Below are 7,412 nucleotides of genomic sequence, written 5' to 3' on the forward strand. Positions count from 1 at the left end.
TATATCTTGTCTATGACTTTGTATTGAACCTTGGTAATATGTTATAGGGGGCCCCTAAGGTAGTGTAATTAAGGTAATAGAAAATGTCTTTTGCTAGAAGTAGAATAAGATCTCCCCCCCCCCACTTGGTAATCAGTCGCCCTGTGGAGTGAATGAGGTGGGACTGAGGAAGGCGTGGAAGGCAGCACCTCCAGACAGCTGCACCCCGTGGAGAGGGGCTGGGAACCCGACCAAGGCCAATCAGACTTGGCAAGTGGGCTGGCTAGAGAAGAGCTGACACACTGACGGCCACGGGGGTTAGGAGCAAGCACCTTCCTGTGGGAACCCCCTCTGTGCAGCACTGGGACAACCCCCAGCCCAGAGAAAAGCAGCAAAAAGGACCAACAGACACTGTCCCAGATTTTGAATCTGGGAGATTTGCCCCTCTCCATCCACCGACTCGCCGCCTCCTCACCCCCCAAGTATCTGGGTCAGCAGGTTTGTAGAAATTTTGGTGGTGCCAGAACACTCAGAGCCCACCCGAACTCTGCCACCCACCTGCCTAAGGTTCTGCAAGGGAGTTTGGGTGGGTGGAGGAGGTCTGGGGTGCAGGCCCTGCATTGGAGCAGGGGTTTGGGGTGTAAGATGGTTGAGAGATCGGACTCTGGGATGGAGTCGGGTGCAGGCTCTGGAATGGAGCTTGGGTGCTGGGTGCAGGCTCCGGGCTGGGGCACAGGGTGAGGGTGCAGGATGGGTGGACACAAGGGTGGCTCTAGGCACCAGCAAAGCAAGCAGGTGCTTGGAGAAGCCCATTTGCAGGGGCAGCAGCTGGAAGGGATCCAGCCTGGGAGCTGATAACCAACAGGGATCCCTGGGAGCTGTAGTTCCTTGGTTAGCTCCCTGCCTATAGAGCCAGCCATGGAGCAGGGAAAGAACTATATTTCCCAGCATTCCCTTGGCTGCTATCAACAGGAAAGGAAGGGGGAGGGAGTATGGTAGCTGAAACCTCATGCTGCACCTTGCTGCGAATGGAGAGCTCACTGCTAGAGGGGGGTGGCGCTGTGAATGGGGAACAAGTGTGCCCAAGGAGTAGGCGGCTTTGGCCCAGAAGCAGCAAAATTCATCAAACATAGAACTGGTTCTGACTTATTTCCTTGGTCTTAAAAGAGAACAACAAGGATCTGAGTTTCCTCCCTATCAATAACCCCCTGCTCAGCCAATCAGGGTAGAGACTGAGGACGGGAGGCTGAGGGTTCTCACCAGAGAGCCCAAAGGATGGCCCAGGTCACTGGTGGGGATCACTGCCCGAGGATTATTTCAGCCCCACATTTTTGGGTGGACTTCCCACAGTGGGAGATGCAGAGCACTCCCCTGCAAAACACACACACACACCCTACCTCCTGGTGTTGTGAGGGGAACAGGGGAAAGGACAAAAGAAGCAAGAGACGAAGAGAATGGAGGGAGGGATGGAGGAAAAGGTGAAACAAAGGACAAACCCTAATGTCCCCAGTGATTCTAAGAGACATAATCTCAGGTGCGCAATAAAATTCTGAATCCTTAAGCTCGTGTTTTCCATGCCTAGAATTCAACTGTCACCAGCTGGATCAGACTGAACAGGTTTCAAACCTCCAGGAGGCTCTTACCTTCTAAACAGGGATGGCTGTTTTCTAGTAAAATCACTGTGACGTTATTGATATAAATTGGGACCATATAGAACATGGGTTGCAACCAAGGTCCTGCAGTGGCACCAAATCTTAGGTAAAGTGTGTCATATAAGGTGTCTAAGACCAGGTTATGGGTTGCTGGTTATAATTATGCTGTCTGTATTATTTTTAGTTGAAGTTATGTATATTGGCTCTATGCTGTCTGTATTTCAAGTTGGTGCTGTGCTTCTGGGGGAAGCATCCCAGACAAGCTGGTGTTAGCTATGTTACCCTGCTTGATGGCCCATTAAGGACCATCAGCTACACAACTGACCCATGGAGAGAAGGCAGACACGCCTTGTGACTCAGCAAGGTATGCAGAAACTTGTCCATGTGACTGCAGACTCCATTTTGCTGGGATTTTCCACAGTAAGAACAAAGATTCTTACACCTGGAAAAGCCTATATAAGGCTGATGCATCATCTCCATCTTGTCTTCGATCCTGCTTCTTACCTCTGGAGGGACTTTGCTACAAACTAAAGCTCTAGACAAGGGACTGAGGACCCATCCCAGTGGGGGATGTACTCCAGAGACTTAATTTGAACCTGCAGTTTACTCCATCACTGCTGCAAGCCTGAACTAAGAACTTTGCCATTACTGCATGTAATTGATTCCATTTAACCAATTCTACCTCTCATCTCTACCTTTTTCCCTTTGTAAATAAACCTTTAGATTTAAGATTCTAAAGGATTGGCAACAGCGTGATTTGTGGGTAAGATCTGATGTGTATATTGACCTGGGTCTGGGGCTTGGTCCTTTGGGATCGAGAGAACCTTTTTCTTTTATTGGGGTGTTGGTTTTCATAACCATTCATCCCCAGGACGAGTGCACTGGTGGTGATACTGGGAGACTGGAGTGTCTAAGGAAATTGCTTGTGTGACTTGTGGTTAGCCAGTGGGGTGAGACCAAAGTCCTTTTTGTCCGGCTGGTTTGGTTTGCCTTAGAGGTGGAAAAACCCCAGCCTAGGGCTGTGACTGCCCTGTTTAAGCAATTGGTCCTGATTTGGCACTCTCAGTTGGGTCCCGCCAGAACCGCACCGTCACAATCACTACAAGGGAAGGAGAAAACTTGAAAGAGGTTCTCCTGGCGCTCACGTCCGTGAGCCCGAATACTCTCTCAGTCCTCAAAGAGAGACCTGGAGAAGGGGACTTGCTGAAGCAAAGCCACAGGGGTCTCTGAGGTTTCCCTGGCCCCTCGCCCCTGTCCTGCCTGGCTGATGTCAGCATCTCTCTGTGAGGTCACCACCTCCCTACCACCTTTGACCAATAGGCTGAGGTCCTGCAAAAGGCCTTTGTAAGGTCACTGCCACACCCCTGCCTTGCTGGGCTAATGTCCTGCCCCTGGCCAGGCACTTTGCCGGTTTGAGCTACTCCCTGTGGATCACCCCACTCAAGGAGCGTTCGTTCTAGGCAGCAAGCCGGCTAGACAGGGAAACATCAGACGCTGCTCCCAATGGTACACTCAGTTTTTCAGAAATTAGTTGACTTTACGGCCAGAAGAGACCATTAGAGCATCTAATCTAACTCCCTGCGTATCACAGACCTCCTGTAGGACACAATAGCAGGTGAGGGAGGGGGGCTGAGGAGGCGAGTGGGAGGGGCTGGTGAGCCGGCAGCAGGGGACTGAGGAGACGAGCTATGAGTTGGTGGCTGACCTGTTCTGCTGATCTGGTCTGGCTCCCAGCCCCTCTCCAAGGGTTCCAGCTGTCTGTAGGTGCTGCCTTCCTCAGTCCCACCTCATTCACTCCACAGGGCGACTGATTACAAAGTGAGGGGAAGATCTTATTCTACTTCTAGCAAAAAGACATTTTCCTTTTACCTTAATTATACTACCTTATAGACCAAGGTTCAATATCACCATTTTGGCAGGGCGGTGCTGGGGAAGGAGGGTTTGTTTCCACAGGACGGGTGGAACTTGGGGATTGTTTCGGGGGCTCTGCAGCGCTGGGGGTGGTGTTCGGTGAGGCCGGGGTTTCAGCCCTCAGCTGTTTTCTTTGGAGTAATATTGCCCTCGCCGCTTTACGAGTTGTGCAGGCCTGGACAAAACCACAGACTATGGACTCAGCATTCAAGTATCCTGCGGTCTAAACTTTGCATCTGATACATTCCCTCATTGGCTACCATTGTTTGGCCAGCAGGGAAGTGCTTCTTGTCCAACAAGGCAGCCAGACTGGGACCCGTAGGCATGGAATGGCGCTGAAGGAATCAGCTGTTTCTCTCTGTGCTTCATCTAACTTTGGATCCAAATGGTAAAAGACAGTTGTGCCCAATTTAATCATGGCGTCCTTCAGGAGTGTGATCAATGCCACTTAACTAGGGAGCAGGGTTCTAAAAATAGTTTACCTGGGCCACAGGTCACCATAGCTTCCATCCCGGGGGTGAAAATCAACCACTAGTACCTGCAATTTCTACCTGAGCTCTTGTCAAATCTTTGACATTCCTTGGAGTAATTTTACACTTCTCTGGTGTAGAATTCTTCACCAACCGCACAACAGATCAATAGCGACAGTGAGGTACAACTCGCCCAACTATGCCCTTTTATTTCTTTAATCTGGTGGCACAGATTTAAATTAGGACTAAATTCAGGTGCGACTTAGAATCCCTGTAAGACAACAAATGTCAGGTCTCTATTAAAAACAGGTATCTTTCTGCAGCTACAGCACATTCAACATGGATTTCATTTTCTACACATTTGCGGCATCTCCCAGGGGTGAGCTGATGAGAAAAGTCACTTCCATGTTTCCCATCTCTATCTAGACAGGGATTGTATTTCCCAAATAACAGGCAACATGCAGCTAATGGGGAAGGAGCCACTTCCTGCAGGGCCTGGGCCACAACGGCTTTGGGAGCCCAATGCATGGACACTTTGTTTAGTTACAAGTTATTTACGAGGGAATCCTCTTCCCAGCCCTTTAGAAAAAATACTGACCTAACCAATTGCACAACAGGGGGACTGGGATGGTGATGGGGTAAATCAGAGGGATTCCCTTATTCCCCATCTTATTCTGTTGTTACAGAGGGTGAAATGACATTTTTTCCTATCCCTGCCCTGTTCCTGCTCTTTGTTATAGTTCAATATACGGTATTTTAAGTGAGAAAATGGTAGGAACAATATCTGCTCTGCAGCACAACCTGAACCAACATCTGAGCAACTGGGAGTGAAACAACTTCTTCCCCAAGAGTGAACTCGATGACTAAGAATTGCTGTGAAATGGGGGAACAGTATAACCGTGATGCTCAGGGTTTGTTAAGACTAGGGAAAGTGATGGAGTTTAGGTCAGGTCAAGGGAAAGCTAATGCCAACCCCTGCACCTGGGCTGCATCTGCTCTACAACTATAATTGTCTTGTTACACCAAGATCACTAACTTGAGCAGCCAATGCCATGTGCAGCCCTAGTGGATGTCAGGCTCAGGTAGTTTTAGCCTCAGTATAGCTTGTTGGACTCAAACCTCTCCCCTACCTGGAGCTGATGAACATTCCTGGCAGGAGGGACACACACTCCTACGACTCAAAGGAAAGGAGTTGATAGAAAAGATCACAGGACTGACCTCAAAGAAGGGTGAGCTGCAAAAGGCAGAAGTAGGCAACTGATCTGGTGGAGCTGAGAGACCTCGGTGAAGATGGTGCAAAAAATCACTATGTGGGAATTAGCAAATGTGATTTTAAACAAAATAAAACAAAAAAAGCTTTGGCCAGCCCTAGTCAAGGGATTTATAATAGTTCACTCTCATGTGGATTTTGCGATGTCTAATAAGGCTTGAGCGGTGATTGAAGCTTTTCCCGCACTCAGAGCACGTGTAGGGCATCTCCCGTGTGGATTCTCTCATGTCTGATAAGGTGAGAGCTCCGCCGGAAGCATTTCCCGCACTCAGCACATGTGTAGGGCTTCTCCCCTGTGTGGATTCTCCTGTGTGCGCTCAGGACAGAGCTCTGATTAAAGCTTTTCCCGCACTCAGAGCACGTGTAGGGCTTCTCCCCTGTGTGGATTCTCTGATGTGTGATAAGGTGAGAGCTCCGCCCAAAGCTTTTCCCACACTCAGAGCACCTGTAGGGCATCTCTCCCGTGTGGATTCTCTCATGTCTGATAAGGTGAGAGCTCCGCCCGAAGCTTTTCCCACACTCAGAGCACCTGTAGGGCGTCTCTCCTGTGTGGATTCTCTCATGTCTGATAAGGTGAGAGCTCCGCCCGAAGCATTTCCCGCACTCAGAGCACGTGTAGGGCGTCTCCCACGTGTGGATTCTCTGGTGTCTGATAAGGTTTGAGCGCTGATTGAAGCTTTTCCCGCACTCATGGCACATGTAGCGTCTCTCTTCCAAGTTGATTCTGTTGCGTGGAATAAGGTCTGAGTGGCTACTGTAGTTTTCCTCTGGCCTCTGCTGAGTCTCACAGGCTTTTGTGTTTTCTGGGAGTGCACAACTCCTGGAAACATTCCCTTTGGATCTTCCTGATAACATCCAATGTGGATCTACTTGCACAGTGTCTTCCTGCTGGGGTTTCTCCTCCTCGTTCTCACTCACCAGCCCATCGCCGGATGGGAGACAGAGAGAATCCAGACATAGGTCACTCCCTGAGCCTGAGAAAAAGGAAATGTCAGAGAGAGGAATGGAAAAAGGGATGAACAAACCAAAATATATGTGGAGGAGAGATCAATCCTATCAGGTGCTGATTTTCCCCAAAACCTTCCACAGAGAAGAGAGGAAGGCATCAGTTCTGGGTCCTCATTGCACCATAACCCTCATGGGAAAGTGAGATCGGGGAGGGACCCGCTGCCAGTTGTCAGTCAGAATAGGAGGGAAGCCATGAGTGACATCTGCCATAATGATTCTACATCTGCAAGGAACAATCCTGAACTTGGAGAGCTCACAGGGTCTTTGTAGGGCATCCCAAATGTATCCTGCATTCCCACACAGCTGTTGAGTTGTTTAACCAAGTCCTCACCTGTGCAGGCAGTTCTCTGGACCACTTCTTTCTCAGAGCCCTGGAGGTCCGGGACCCATGGTTCTTCCCCTCGTTCCAGCTGCGAGATCACAGCAGGTTTGGAAATTGGAAACCCTACTGCAGGCAAAGAAAACAAGGGAGGTCAGTGGAATTTGTGGGATACTTGTCACAAAGAATATTCCATAGTTTTAACCCCATCTCATTTTTAGGCAGTAACATCTGTAGCCCTCAGGATTCATCTGCTTGCCTGCATAAATATCTCTTTTTTTATAAGTACAGTACTGTGATAGGTTTATTAATTCTTATTAAAAATGAGTTTGGCTGTAATGCAAGAAACCTACAGGCCAAAAACCTGCATTTTAAGCTAAAGCAAAGTTGGCATAGCTATATCCTGTGCCCTTTTACCCAGAAAAGGAACTGTTTTTCCTATACCCAAATAAAGTGCCTATGCTTAGGTCTAAGACCCTTTACCTAGACCAATAGACAATGAAGAATAGCAAAGGGGATTTTCAAAGTTATACTCACAGACTTAACAAGTACCCCACAAGTGCGCAGATACCTGTCATCCATACGCACACACATACTAGCCTATGGAGTAAGCGTACCCTAACATTTCTATGGGGGAAGACTGAAATTTGGGCATAAGAGGAAGGATTTCCAGCATTTATTTCTATAAAAAGAGGTAACCTACCTCACTATGGTATCCCCACCCCCACCTTGACCTCCTCCTTCTTCACTACACTTCACCATCTTCAACTACGTATTCATGCTATCCATCTACGATGGTATTA

General features: G+C 48.8%; 1 pseudogene; it reads right to left on the bottom strand.

The window, feature by feature from the left end:
* Positions 1-5,987, bottom strand: part of LOC120381855 — a 302,668-nt pseudogene extending 296,681 nt beyond the window's left edge.
* Between the last annotated feature and the right edge of the window lie 1,425 nt (positions 5,988-7,412).

Source organism: Mauremys reevesii, linkage group 14 (genome assembly GCF_016161935.1).
Source record: "Mauremys reevesii isolate NIE-2019 linkage group 14, ASM1616193v1, whole genome shotgun sequence".
In the NCBI taxonomy this organism is placed as follows: domain Eukaryota; kingdom Metazoa; phylum Chordata; order Testudines; family Geoemydidae; genus Mauremys; species Mauremys reevesii.